Raw genomic sequence first — 15930 nt, 5'->3', positions numbered from 1 at the left:
ATCTCTGCTCAATGTATTTTTTGTAGTTCTTCCATTTTAATTTGATTTTTCCCCTTTATGATGGTAATTTGAAATGCTTGTGTCTGAGTAGTTTCTCTAACCTGATATGGCCATTTCCCAAGGATTACAATATACTGTAATATGTTCTGAGCAATAGATCTACATTTCTTGAGGGTAACAGAGAAATCATGTTTTTGATTTCCTGCCTGTTCCTTTATGTGCAGCACCTTTTTATTTTCTTGCAAACAAGTTTGAGTAGAACAGCTGTACCTGCTCCTATTCTAGACTTGAACATTAGTTGCTATTCCATCTTTGTTGCAAGGCAGAGAAGAGTATTTCAATGTGGAATTGATGGCTGTTTCCAGGTACAAGTGAGTGTCAGCTTATGGGAAAAGGAGCCAAAATAGACTTAGGTGACCAGTGAGCATTTTGCTGCTTCATTCAAGTGTAAAGGATACTCAATGGTATTGGCTCCAGCATACATATACAAACTTCTGCTCTTCTATTTCTGCATCCTTGCTATGGAAATGGCCTGGCTAAGGGTTGTGCATTTCACACTCTGGTTCATTTCCATAAAGCTTCAGCAACCAGAAAAGCAGTTCCAAAAGACTCTAGTCAGCTGCCTGCCTGTGTCGACTTAATCTAATTGCTTGGCATGAAGCATGCGTGTTTGCTCCAGTAGCCTTTCCTTTGTGCAAAAGGTATAGCTTGACTGTGTTGCAATATTTATATGAGAAAGTGGAGCTGGGCTTTGACCTTGACTTACTAAAGCAAGGGGCTATGGGGTACTATGTAATGAACAATGCAAGTATGTACAATAAAGCAGATGATAAGGAAGCCTCTATGACTCCTGAGTATGATTTATAGAACATGTTGTTTTACTGATGTTGTTTGCACATGCCCTTTGATTTATGATCAAGTTATTATAACACCCCATTTACACTTTAGAATATTTTTTAGAAATTCATCTACATTATTCTCCCGAAGCCCATCTCTTCAATTTCTTATTTTTGTGTTAATGAGGAAACTGGATCACAAATGGCACATATGAGTTACTTGCAAGAGAGTCATTACAAGGAAAAATACAATATTCAATATTACCTAAAACAAGACCAAGAAAAAAAAGGGTGAGACAACCATTATTTCAAGAACAAAGAATAAGATGAAAAATTGATGTGCTCCATTGGTATCCATGAGAAAATGAAAGGATAGCCTCCAGTATATTGGTAGATGTACTACAGTTGATTTATGGAAGGACATGGCCAAGAGTGTCACAGGATGGGCAGGCATGATCTGAATCATAAGTGCAAGTAACTACATTGACAAGATCACAGTTCCACTAGAGTATTGAAATATAGCTCAGCTTCCCCAGACCTATATAACAATCATGCCAGGGCTTCCATAACGACCCTTAAGATTTATGAATTATGCATGAAATTCAATCCATGTAGATGTGCCCTGGGGCTTTTATTACAAAAACCATAGGGAAAAGGGAGGCAGCCATAAAATCCAAACTCAGTTATGGGACACTATGACTGTAGGACACTTATAATAGTAAAAGCATAGCAATGTAGTTTTAGGAAATGGAAGATGTTCTTAATGACACAAGGCTCAGTCATTCCTAGGTAGCCTGATTTAGAATGCTAGTCCATGCAGTAATGTTGAAATTAAAGGTAGAAATACCTCTGTTTTCAATGACATTTTATTGCAGTGTTAGTGTTGTGGATATATAGGAGATTATTAAAATATTTGCTTTCCCAGTGGAATTTTCAGTCCTGCTGTTTTGATTGTGGTAAGAGCAGTAATCTTTTAGTTCTCCCTTTGGGTACAGTAAAATTATTCCAAGAAAATGAGAATCAATCATGTATTTCATATGTATCAGACACCTTTTAGCCACCACAGAGAGGTTGTAGCTGGTGTCTAGCTTTTCTGCTTCTCTCTACCAATCCCCCTTGGCTATTACTTATTTCCCCTACCTATGCTTTTTTATTTCTATTTATTTTAGAATGTACCTTGTACATCTTGCTACAAAGAGGGTTCCTCCGAGTCTACTGGTAGTTTGAATTGTAGCTTTGAGGCAATTCTATCCTTTGAGTTTTGATGAAACGCCCTTCACCTAATTTTCTAATAATTTCATGTAATATTTATAGAGGGACATTTGGAGTCTTCTTTCAGTAGCTGGAGGGATTAAATACAAACAAACAGAAACTTCACCTGGTAAATATCACAACACAAATAAAAACAAATGCCTCTGACCCTCTGCCATCCAGACTGTCTGTTCATTTCTGTTACCTCTCCTCTCAAAGATTGTAAGGTTACCTATCTTTCCCATTTAAGGTAAATTAGCTGTAAAGGCTTCATGCCATTCTCTAGGGTAAAAGAATTCATTGATTTCAATCCTTGTGATAGTTTGATAAAGTAATTTTGAACAAATCCTCAGGATCCTTCAGGGGGATCCTTGAAGATTCACAATAATAAAATAATTACTGACACTTATGAATGGCTCTAAAGTTTGAAAAATGCTCTACAGGAATTGTCTTATTTGACCCTCACAAAACCTGCATAGAATAGGTAGCATGGGCATTATTGTCCCCACTTTTCAGATGAGAAAACTGAGATTCATCATGGATAATTGACTTGTTCTTGTTTACATAACTAGTTCGTTTCCAAGGCAGTATTTTGACCATGAAATCTCTGACTCCAAGTCTAGCAATCTATTCACTGTTATTCTGCCTCTCTAGGAATATCTAGGTATCCATATTTAAAAAGAGGTGATGATTTAAATATGATGACTCTGAATGAGACATACTGGTATGTGCAGAATGAACTCTAATCATTTTGTTGTCATGTTTTCCTCACTTATAAATGAGAAAGAGGTGGAATTGGTAGCACAGAAGGTCTCTTCTAGCAAAACCCTACTCCCAATTGACTAATAGTCTCAAACATTTTAAGAACAAGTGAATGAATGTTTTTATACATTATAAATATGTGTACCTAGAGAGATTATGAAAGTCAAAAGCTTAAGAATAAAAATAAGAAAAAAAGAAATGTACCACTATGGCAATGCCTAAATAGAAGCAAAAATGCAACAGAAAAACATAGACATCCACAGAAAGACTTTAATTTTACGCCATTCAATTCACCTAAAATTATTAAGTATCTCCTCTTTGTATCTCCTTTGTTTAATTGTCTCCACCAATATATTGTGAATTCCTTGAGATCAGGGACTGCTTTTTGCCTCTCTTTGTATCCCCAGTACTTTGTGCAGTGCTTGGCACAAAGCAGATGCTTAATAAATGTTTTTGACTGACTGACTGTAAGCTCTAGGAAGACAGTCTGGCATGGTAGATAGAGAGTTGGCCTCGAAGGCAGGATGATTTGAGCACTTCCTGATACATAGTGGCTGTGGATTTCTTTATAGACCAATGAAAATACAAGTCCAGTTATGAATGAACATGTAAAACCTATTGCACAACACTGCAGATTCAAAGATGAAAATCAGAAAAGGCCTTGTCCTCAGAGAGCTTATAGTCAAATAGCTAGTCTCAAATATGTATACAAATAAGAAGAGAGAATCTCAATAGCTTATTTTCTCTCTCTCCTTCCCTCCTTCACCTCCTTCCTTCTCTTAGCTTCCATCTCCTTCTTTTTCCCTCCTTCCCTCCATCTCTCTCTTCTTCTCCCTTGCCCTCTTCTCTTCTTCCCTCTCTCACTCCTCTCTTTTCTGCCTCTCTTCCCTTTTCTCTTTCCATCTCCCTCTGTCTCCCCCTCCTCATTTCTTTACCTCTCCATTCTTTCTCCCCCTCTCTTTCTCTCCCTTCCTTTTCCTCCCTACTTTTCCCTTTCTCTTCTTTTTTTTTTCTCTCATGCATACACGCATACACAAATAGTGTTTCTACATAGTTGTTTACAAGTTGTCTCCCTCATTAGAATGTGAACTCTTTGGAGGGTAGTGGTGGTTATTAGCATATAGTTAGCAGTTAATAAATATTTGTTGACTAACAAATGATAAAAAAAATAGAGGAAATAACCAAGGTACATGGAAAAATATAGCAAGGTTCTATAAGAATAGTGTTATGAATGCTAAAACCTGAAATAGCTTAAGGCTGGTAATGGTAATGAAAAGCTTTTGGTTGTTGCTGAGGGAAAGAGAGAGTTCAAAGGAATTCTAGCTATATTGTTTTTTTTTTAAACATTTACTTTTTCAAAACTGTTTACCATTCATTTAAAGAAATTGAGTTCTAGATTCTCTCCCTCCCCTCACTCCTTGAGAAGGCAAGAAATTTGATATAGATGATACATGTGAAGTCATATAAAACATTTCCATACTGCAAAAGAAAATGCAAACTAAAAAAGTAATAAAAAAGTATACTTCAATCTGCACTCAGATTCTGTCAGTTCTTTTTTGTGGATGCAGATGGCTTTTTTCATCATAAGTCTTTCAGAATTCTCTTGGATCATTGTGTTGCTGAGAATAGTTAAGTCATTCACAGTTGATAATTACATTAAATTATACAGTTTTGCTTTTACAGTGCACAATATTCTCCTTGTTCTGCTCATTGTACTTTGAATCTGTTCATGTAACTCTTCCCAGGTTTTTTTCTGAAACCATCATACTCATCATCCATTGTAACACAATAGTATTTCATCACAATCATGTATCACAACTTGTTCAACCATTTCCCAATAAAGGGCATCCCCTCAATATCTAATTCTTTGCCACCACAAAAAGAGTCTCTATAAACATTTTTGTACATATTGATCCATTTTCTTCGATCTCTTTGGAGTATAGACCTAGTGGTGAGATCGCTGGGTCAATGGTTCACGTAGTCTTATAGTTTTTTGAACAAAGTTCCAAATTGCTCTTTAGAATAGTTAGATCAGTTCACTACTTCACCAGCAATATTTTAGTGTATTTCCTTGTTCACATCTTCTCCAACATTATTCATTTTTTATTTCTTTCACATCCATCAATTTGAGAGGTGTGAGGTGGTACCTCAGAGTTCGTTTAATTTGCATTTCTCTGATCAGTAGCGCTTTTGCTTTGTCTGAGAATATATATGCAATTTTTTTAACCACAGCTAAACATAATAGATTCTGCTCCACCCTTTATTTATCTCTGCGTGTCTCAATGATTTTTGTTTCTTGTAAACAACATATTGTTGGATTCTGGTTTTTAATCTATTCTGCTCTGCTCTTCTATTTTATGGGTTAGTCCAATTCAAATTCCCAGGTATGATTATTAAATGTATTTCCCTGCATCCAATTCTTCTTCTTTATCCTTCTCTATTTTATGCAGTTCCTCTTCAGAAGTCTGTTTTGCTTCTGACCTCTAGCACCCTTAATCTACTTTCTATCAGCCTTTCTCCACTTTAATCATCTAGCCCTATCTACTTCCCAGTATTATAAGGTAGACTTAATACCCAACTGAGTGTGAATGTTATTCCCTCTTTGACCAATCCCAATGATAGTAAGGTTGATGCCAATGCTTCCTGCCAGTCTTAGCCTTCATTTTAAAAACTCTTCACTTAATCTATCTTTTGTGCCAAAGAAATTTCCCTATTCTCCATCTCCCTTCCTCCTTTTCCCAGCACATACCTCTTTCTCATGCTTTAATTTTACTTTTTTTGAAATCACCCCCTCATAGTCAACTTACCCCATGCCCTCTATGTCTAACTGCCATAATAATGATAAAATTCTTAGAAGTTACAATGATCATCTTCCCATATAAGTATATAAACATTTTGACCTTATTGATTATTTTATGATTTCTCCTTCATGTTTACCTTTTTATGCTTCTCTTGAATCTTGTATTTGAAATTCAAACTTTCTATTTGGCTCTGGTCTTTTCATCAGGAATGCTTGAAAGTCTTCTATTTCATTAAATACCCCACATTTTTTACAAGAAACATTATTCTCAGTTTTGTTAGGTCATTCCTTTTTAACAAAAAAAAATAATTAATTTATTTATTTTTAGTTTTCAATATTGACTTCCATAAGATTTTGAGTTTTAGATTTTCTCCCCCTCCTTCTCCTCAAAATGGAGTGTAATCTGATGTAGGCTCTATTTATATATTCATATTAAATATATTTCCACATTAGTCATGCTAAAAAGAATTAGAACTAATGGGTAGAATGAGGAGAAAGAAGAAACAAAACAAAACAACAAAAGAAAAAGAGAACAAATTGTATATGTCAATCTGCATTCAGACTCCAAAGTTCTTTCTTTGGATGTGGGTAGCATTTTCCATATTAGTCTATTAGAGTTTTTGTAAACCTTTACATTGCTGAGAAGAGCTAAGTCTATCAAAATCAGTTATCGCACAATGTGGCTGTTACTGTATGCAATGTTCTCCTGGCTCTGCTCCTTTCACTTAGCATCAGTTCACATAAGTTTTTCCAGGTTTTTATGAATTCCACCTGATCACTGTTTCTTATAACACAATAGTATTCCATTACATTCATATACCATAACTTGTTCAGCTATTCCCCAATTGATGGGCATCCAATCAATTTCCAATTCTTTTTCATCATAAAAAGAGCTGCTATAAATAATTTGTGCATGTTGGTTCTTTTCCTTTTTTTCCTCTCAGTCTACTCTCCCTTCTATCAGCACCCTCCTTTTTCTTCCCCTTTACCCTTACTACTTCTTCCCTCTCTTCTATCTACTCCCTCCCTTTTCTTTCTCCTTTTCCCTCCTACTTCCTATAGTGTAAGTTAGATTGCTATACCTAACTGAATGTGTTATTCCCTCTTTGAGACAAATATAAGGAGAATAAGGTTAAAACAATGTTCATCTCCCTCCCTTCTTTTCCTCTACTGTAATAGGTTTTTATTCCTTTTCATATGATAAAATTTGCCTTTGTCTGCCTCCTCCTTTCCCCTTCTCCCAATACAATTACTTTTCATGACTTAATTAGATTTTTTTATCATCATATCAAAATCAACTTATACCCACACCCTCTGTCTATGTATACTCCTGTTAAATGTCATAATAATGAGATAGTTTTCAAGAGTTACAAGTGTCATCTTCCCTTGTAGGGATGTAAACAGTTTGCCTTTATTAATAACATGTTGTTGGGTTTTTTTCCTGTTTACCTTTTTATGCCTCTCTTGAGTCTTTGATGATTGAATTTTCTGTTGAGCTCTGGTCTTTTCATCACAATGATTTGGAAGTCCCTTATTTTGTTGAATGTCCATCTCTTTGCCTGAAAGATTATGCTCAGTTTTACTGGGTAGTTGATCCTTGGTTGTAATCCAAGCTCCTTTGCCTTAGAGAATATCATATTCCACACCCTCTGATTTTTTAATGTAGAAGCTAAAAAGTCATGCATACTCATCACTGTGGACTCATGATATTTAAATTGTTTCTTTCTGGCTGCTTGAAGTACTGTCTCTTTGACCTGGTAATTTTAGAATTTAGCTACAATATTCCTTGACATTTTCAATTGGGGATCTCTTTCTGGAGGACATTGGTGGATTCTTCCAATGACTATTTTACCTTCTGGTTCTTTGAACTCTGTGAGGTTTTCCTTGATGATTTCCTGAAAGATGCTGTTCAGGCTCTGTCTTTTTTTTTCAATCATGGTATTCAGGTACACTAATAATTTTTAAATTGCCTCTCCTGCATCTGTTTTCCAAGTTAGTTGTTTTTTACCAATGAGGCATTTTACATTTTCTTCTACTTTTTACATTCTTTAGTTTCTGTTTGACTGATTTTTGATAGCTCATAGAGTCATTAGCTTGTTTTCTATATTCAATTTTTGTTCTTTTTGTTTCAAACTATTGACTCTCTCTTCCATACCTCTCATTTCTTTTTCTAATTTTTCTTCTCCTCCTCTTATTTGACTTTTAAAATCCTTCTCAAGCTCTTCCAAGAAGGCTTTTTGGGCTTGATACTAGTTCCCTGATTGGAGGGGACATTGTCCCAAGCATCAGGCCTTTTTGTCATTGTTTTCAGAACTAGCTCTACTGGTCTCTAAGTTTTTGGTGATTACAGGGTGATAGGATTTAAGAAATGTATGGTCTCTGCTCTCTTGGCTCGTGTTCTGTTTTGTTGTTGTTTTGTTTACCAAGAAAGGGGTTTTTTCCCCTGTACCCACCAATACCATGCTTCCTGGACCTGGGACTGTGAACAGGTCCTCCACTCTCCTGTAGCTGCCATTGCTAATGCTCCCCTCTTTCTTGGAATTGAGTAGGGTCCCTACTCCCCTGTGAGCAATCACAAGAGTTCCTCTCTGCCCTGGAACCATGACCAGGGTCCCTGCTTCCCTATGGCCATAAGTGCTATTGCTCCTTTTGCCTCTGGGATTGTGACTTGGAACTGTGTATGTTCAATGCAATGCATCCTAAATTAAGTGTAAGGAAAAGGTCTCAAGTAATCTCCTTCAGACCACCACCCCCTCCCCATGCACTGTCTGTGGGCTGAGAGCTCCAGAAGCTTCTTCTGCTACCAAAATAGCCACCTCTAAGCCTAGCTGCTGGCACCATGGTGTGGCCTTGCTGTCCTTACCACCACCCCAATGAGACATACCTTTCTAGCTGACCTTCTAAGTTATCTTGGGCTAGAAAATTGTTTCATCCATCCTTTTTTTTGTTCTGATACTGTAGATTTCAAGTATTTGAATTTTGAGAGTTGTTTGGAGAGAAATTTAGGAAACCTCCAGTATTTGCTTCTGTACTCCAAAATCTTGGCTCTGCCTCCTCGAAGCACCACTGTTGAATATTGATGGGACATTGACTGTGGATGAATTCATCATCTCTTCTGTTGAGACTTGATTTTGTTGTCATCCAGAGAAAAGAATATTTGAACTAGGATAGATACAATAAGAAATAATTATAAGGAAAGTGAATCCCAAGATAAATGACATTATAAAACACAACTGTGGTGTTCCTGAGAATTAAAGTTACTAGGAATAAAGGACCTCTATGCTTTATCAGTTAAAAAATGGGGGAGATATGATCACAATCCTGTTTCAGGCATCTTTGACAGATACTGGAGAATAGGTTAGTTGTTCTGGGACTAGTAAAGGGCAAAAGTTGTCTTGTTTCTTTTTTTAAGAAGATAAGAGATAGGCTACAATTAGAATGAGCTTAAATTTTATTTTTGACAAACAGAACACATTTTAAAAACATGGTGTATGAGTACTTAGTGAAGTAATGATCATTACAGGCAAGCATGTATTCATCAATAACAGGACATTCTAAAACAATGTATTCTGTTTTACATAGTAACTTCATTAATACAGAAAATGCTATAGATATTATACATCTAAATTTCAGCAAAGACTTTGACAGAATATCTAACATTATCCTTGTGTCAAATATGGGAAATATAAGCTAAATGAGAGCACTATTAGCTTCAGAACTAATTTAATGCTGCATGCAAGGAATAATAAGGGGTGAACACTATCTTTCAAGAGTGTTAATATGGAGTGGTCTAGGAATCTGCCCTAGTCCCTAGTATGATGTTTACTACATTTTATGCATGATTCAGATGAAGGTATAGAAGATGTTGTTATGAAATTATGAGATGATTTGAAGACGATAGGAGTAGTAAATTGGAGGTTCAATGCAAAGAGGGTAGATTTAGCAATTGGTCCTGAATTTAAACCCTAGCTTTGCTTATTACTTAGGTCACCTTAGACAAGTCCATCACCTTTGTGGATTTAAAATTCTTTGTGAAATTCCATCTGGACTACTCTATTTAGTTCACAATTTCACAATTGAGAAAGACAAGCTTTGAGAAAAGGGTGATCAGGAGGGAGAGATGATTAGCGAGCATGCTAAATGAGTACTGGTTAAAGGACATGGGGTTGTTTTCCCTAGATACCACATACTAATAATCTTCAAGTCTTTGAAGAGCTCTCACATTGAAGTGAAATTTGATTTACGTTTCCTTGGTTCCTGAGGATGGAAATTGCAGATGCAGATTTATATAAGGTAGATACTAAGAAAATATTCCAAACAATTGCAAATATATAAAAGCCAAAAGGGCTGTCACAGGAAAAACTGCATTCCCTCTAATTGGGTGTGTTAAAACAGAGGTTGGATCATCATGTACAATATTTACATCTTTATTAGGTATGGATTGGACCAGGTAGCCTCTGAAGTTCCTTCCAAGTCTTAGATTCTTTGGTTCTGCAATAGTCCACTGCAGTCAAATAAACATTTAGTGCCTATGTGGTAGGCCCTCTGCTAAGCACTGAGGAAACAATTAATAGAAAGAAATACAGTCCCTGCTCTCAGCAAGCTTAAATTCTAAAGGCACAAATACAAAAGGAAGCCAGAAAGCAAAGTGAGGAAGGTTCACCAAGCAGTACCCATTATGAGGTCATCTTGTTCCGTGGAGTTGAAACCAGGCACAACAGCAACAAAGTGATGTGATCTGACAGTCCAGTTTTCTAAAGGAAAACACTGGGAGGAATTTGGTACTCTCCTTTCTAACTTTCCAAAGAGAGGACAGAGGAGGTTGAGGGAGGTGGTTTCTCTAAGGCTTGAGTTAGTGGTAGTGGGGATTTTAGAAGTGATGAGCTTATCTTAGGAGGGGCACCTTATTCAGTGGAGCCAAAACTAGCAGGGCAGCAGATGCAAAGTGGAAAGGACAAAGTAAATTCCCATCAAAAATTTAGTGAAAAAAATTATTTAATTTATGTGGAGAATCAGGGAAGCCTTCATGGAGAAAGTAGCACCTAAGATGGGGCTTGAAGGAAGAGAAAGATTTCAATAGACAGAGTTGTGGAGGAGGTGCAAGTGCATTTTGAGTCTGGGCAATGGTTGGCATACATGTGTGGAATTATGAGAGAGCACAAGATTGGAGAAAATCAGTTCACTTTGTTTGGAATATAGTGCTTGAATAGGAATAGATTGCAATAAATATAAGACATTGGAAAAGGCAGTAGAGGGCCACTGGATGATTTGTTGTCATGTTTTTCTTTTACACTTTAGAGTCACTTGGTTAGAAATATGAATTAAGAAGTGTATTTTGCATATGTGGGAAGGGTGGATTGGAGAGAGAAGAGATTATAGGTAAGGGGGCAAATTAGAAGGTAATTGTGGTAGTCTATGAAAAAGATAATAAGGGCCTAGAATGGAGAGTTGGGAATATCAAGAATGAAAAAGGGACAGGTGTGGGAGACACAGTAAAGAACTGATGGGACATTGCAAATAAGTAACTGTAGGGGATTATGAAAAATGGAAGACATGATTCTAGGACTTTGAGTTTTGAAAAACGTTGGTGTTAGTTTAATAATAATATTAACATAGATAGCTAACATTTATATAGAATGTTAAGTTTTCCAAAGAGCTTTACATATGTGATTTCATTAGATACTTACAAAATCCTTGTGTGGTAGGTCCTATTATTACTCTTATCTTACAGATGAGCAAACTGAGAATTATAGATATTATATAGATAGATACATATATTTTACATATTTTACTCATGAGAAACTGCGTCGACAGAAAGTAAATGACTTGCTCATACCACTAGTAAGTGTCTGAGGAAGATTTTGAATTCATGTCTTCCTTACTCCAAGTCTATTTCTATACCACCTAAAACTTGGTAGGAGGGTAGTAGTTAGGTTTGCTACTAAAGTGATGGATACATTTTTGGATAGGTTAAAATTGAGGTACTTTGGGTATAGCCAATTAGTAATATTTTGGAATTACAGAACTGAAACTCTGCAGAAAGATTGAGAATAAGTGCATAGTTGTGGAAATCATCAAAATCTGATGAACGAAACCATTGAAGAGAATAAGATCTTCAAAAGAGGGTGTAGAAAGATGAAAGCCTAAGACAGTGACTTGGGTGATGTCTTCTTAGGGGTTTGGAAGAGCAGGATGGACCTTTGAAATAGTTTGAAGTATAAGGATGATTGGTATAGCTATGCCATAGAAGCCATGGAGGAAGGAGAGTGTCAAGAACGGGGGTCTCAAATAATACAAAAGCATCAAAGATGATGAGGCCTAAAAGATGGGCATTGGCTTGGCAATGAAAAGATCCTTTATTATCTTGGAGAAAAATTATCTATAGTATAGAGGGTACTAAATCCAGATTGTAGGAAGTTAAACCCAACTGGATGATATAAAAGTAAACTTTCCAAATATAAATTATTCCTCCTAAAATTTAGCACTGTAGGGGAAGAAAATATAGGAGAGTACCTTTACAGGATAGTAATATTAAGGGAATTATTTTCAGTTTCTTTTGTTTTAAAATTCAAGGACATGACCATGTTTATAGACAAAATAAAAAAGAGCCAGTAGCATAAGATTGAAGATTTAAGATCAATATAAAAAAACATTTCCTAAAAATAAGTTATTTAAAATGTAATACACTGACTCAAAGCTAGTGGGTTATCTAAAACTATAGGTATTGCAGTGGAAATTGGATGATCTCTCACTGAATATGCTGATGGGTTGGACTAGATGGTCTCTGAAGTCCCTTCTAACTCAGATTTGGTGATTATTTTAAAAAAATCTCTTTAATGTACTTATTAGGTAATATATGTGTATGCACAGACACACACACACACACACACACACACACACACACACACACACACATATATATATATATATATATATATATATATATATATATATATATATACACACACAAATAAATGTGTATGCATGTATATATGTATTATACCTATCTGTTACAAGGATCTGTTCTGGCTCATCCCTGTGTTACTACTAGACTATATATTGAGGGCTGGAAGCATGTTTTATCTAAAATGTGTATCTCCATATTACCAAGTACACTTCTCTGTATCTGAAGGTTGTTGTATTTGTTTGATAAGGTATAAAGTTTGGCCACTAATGGCAGAGGTTAGGGTAGAATGAAAAATAGTAGTTTAGTTATTGAAGTCACTCAGAGAAGGAGAATGTCCTGGAGGTCAGTTGATGACAGCCAATATGATCTGGTCGAGGTCACACAATTTAATTTCATCAACTTCAAAGGAAGAGACCCAAGTGATGTTAGCAAAGCAATAGTTTGGAAGTGCCAGTGGGAGTGGTTGGACAAGAATTTTGTGATTTCTTTCTCCAGATTCTATCAGTTTAAGACTGGACAGGGCATGAGTGAAAAAGTGACTCATATTAGAAAGGATGTTTGGGGACTTCAGGAATATTCCATTTATAATCAGATGGAAGGAGTGTAAAGGGAAGAGATTGAAAAAGAAGTAATAGAGGAGGGGCTTTGGGAAATAATGCAAAGAATGAAGGACAGAGGAATGGAGAAGAGTAGCAATCAGCAGGGGAAATATATTTTCATCTCAGCACTATTTCTATATGACAGACGTTTAATATATAATAGGAAGTATGCTGCTAAAAACTTTTAAATATGTGTTGCATTTTTGCTACTCTAATCATAATTAACAGTATTGCCTTTGGTTAGTAGCTGTTAGGATAAATGAAATAAAACTGTGGTTGTCATGATCTAGACCTGCCTAACTCACTGAATAAGGGACCAGGTATGAAATAAAGTCCAAAACAATCTAGGGATGCAATCCCTGCATGGCCAACAAAGAACAGGAAGAAGTAGAATCACGACCAATTTCTAACCATGGATTTAGTGAACGTGGAAATGGGGCAGGAAATATCAAAGGACAAATAAAGAATTAGAACAGGTATATCAATAAAACCCAAGTCCTAGAAACATGAGAAATTCAATGATATCAATCAAGTTTGGTTCTGTGGAATATTATTGCAGAAACATTATGCTTGGTTCACTCAAGACCTAGGATCCATTTGCTTTTTGTGACCAGCTACCTCATTTATTCAGTGCTGACCTGTCTTAACTGGCACTTACAGAGTACCAGATGAAATTTTCATCCTGGAGGTTCCCAAGCCCTTGGCTTAAGGGAAAAATAAATTTATTTTCTTTCCAGGGAAGACATCTCCTTGTGGATAATTTTTTGAAATGGAATAGTCTTTTTGTTCATAATATTCCATGATCTTTCTCCTAGTTTTTTTTTCTGTTGAGAGTAATGTAAGAGAGAATGGGAGTACAAAAGAGGAATAGCTATTGTCTAAAGAGGTTATGATTCCTAATGTTTGGTCAGGACTTTAAAACTGAGTTGAAAGGGTTTTTGCTATAATTCAGCACTGCAGGTGCAAGCACATGAAAATCTTATCACTCACCAACCTCAGAGCAGAATCTGGATTTACAGAAAGCCCTTAGCAGATAGTACTTTGACTTCAGCTTTGGAAGGGATAAGAAAACCCAATAACCATGATAAAAGAGACAGAGAACTTCTGGTAAGGGAAAGAAACTGGAGGAGAATGTGACTATTAGTATGGTACAAATTCAGTAATAGCTGATGAGAAGAGACAATTTTTTTTCCTATTTTCCAGTATCAGCAATGACAGTGAAAGAGACATTGGGTTTTGACTGTAAGGGCTCTTAGAAAAGTCTTTGGACCCCTCATCCCTCATCAGTAAAATGAGGTGTCCGGATTAGGTGATTTCTGAGATTCTAACTGTAGCTATATGATCCTGTGATTGAATTATATCTTAGTTATCAAGTAATCTAAAGTCTACTGGAACGATATTCTCAAGGCTTGTGTTTAAAAGAAATCTGTAAACCAAAATGCTTCTTTATACTTAGCTGGAGCCTCTATACATTTTAGAGATACTCATAATGGAGTGAAGGAGGATAGCCAGAGAGATGGAATTGCATTTCCCAGAAATTGACAGAGGAAGAAGGGAGAATGGCAATTTCAGTGGACCTCCTAACCCTGACCAACCATATTCAGAAAGCCCATTGCCATTTTCAAGCGAGTTTGATTTTCACAAGAGTATCAAGGCATGTCTTGAATTCTTATCTCTATTTCCTTCCTCTTGGTTTCCCAAAGATATCCTCACTAATGAATTCATCCACTCATTTAGCATGACTTATATTCACTAGATATTCACTATATGCCTAGAACAATACCAGGTATTAGTGAACATACAAAAGCAAACAAGATATTTCCCCTTTAATAAATTTCATGGTCTTCTCTCTTCCTATAAGAATTTACATAATCAGCTTTGTAACCTTACCAAAACAGAAAAACCAAAGATAAAATAAAATAAAATAAAAATAATATAAGCAATATTTCACAGCAAATAAACCAAACTTTAAAAGCTAAATCAGAATAAAACAACAAAACTGGCCACCTCCACTAGGTTATGCTTTTGAAATAAATGAGTTTCTGTATTGTGTTGTATTTCATATAGTTTATAAACTATTAGTAGACAGGGACTGTGTTTAGTTGGGAATATATGTTTCTGTACATTTTCAAGCCTAGTATAATGTGTGAGTACTTCACAAGAGTAATTTGACATTTGTAATTGATTTTATAATTTCCATAATAAAGATTACCTATAGGGTAATGGATTGTATAAAGGAACTCTAGACTACATGTACAAAACATTCTAATTTGTAATTTCAACATCGAGAGATTCCAATATTTATGGAATACTTCACCAACCACCACTGCCATCACTAGTCACCTGAAAGAAAAAATGAAAATACTACAGATAACTTACTTTAAATCCTAACCTATTTTGCTAACATTGTGGAGCTCTGTCACTAATTGGATTTTTCCCCACCTTTCACAGATATCACAGATTTTTACTATGCATTTAGATCTCTTTCTACCCCAAGATGGAGTCCAATAAAAACAATAGTGTCTGCAAAAATAACAACTGCTTTCCTTTACATATTCCCTTGGGAATGCATATTAATGTTGCTACAGCTAAGGTTTTGGAAATTATGGAGATCACTATGTCATTATTACAATGGTTATTATTTTTATTTCAAATTTTGTGGGAAAATGTTATGCATAAGGTATCATGAAAGCAAAATTAATTCAGCTCATGTCCTACCTTATGAAAAGTAAATTATAAAATCTCAAGAGACATTAAAAATGATACTTAAGCAAT

The sequence above is a fragment of the Trichosurus vulpecula genome, chromosome 5 (genome assembly GCF_011100635.1).
Source record: "Trichosurus vulpecula isolate mTriVul1 chromosome 5, mTriVul1.pri, whole genome shotgun sequence".
Classification (NCBI taxonomy): Eukaryota; Metazoa; Chordata; class Mammalia; order Diprotodontia; family Phalangeridae; genus Trichosurus; species Trichosurus vulpecula.
The sequence above is the reverse complement of the archived record's forward strand: the minus strand, read 5'-3'. Positions refer to the sequence as shown.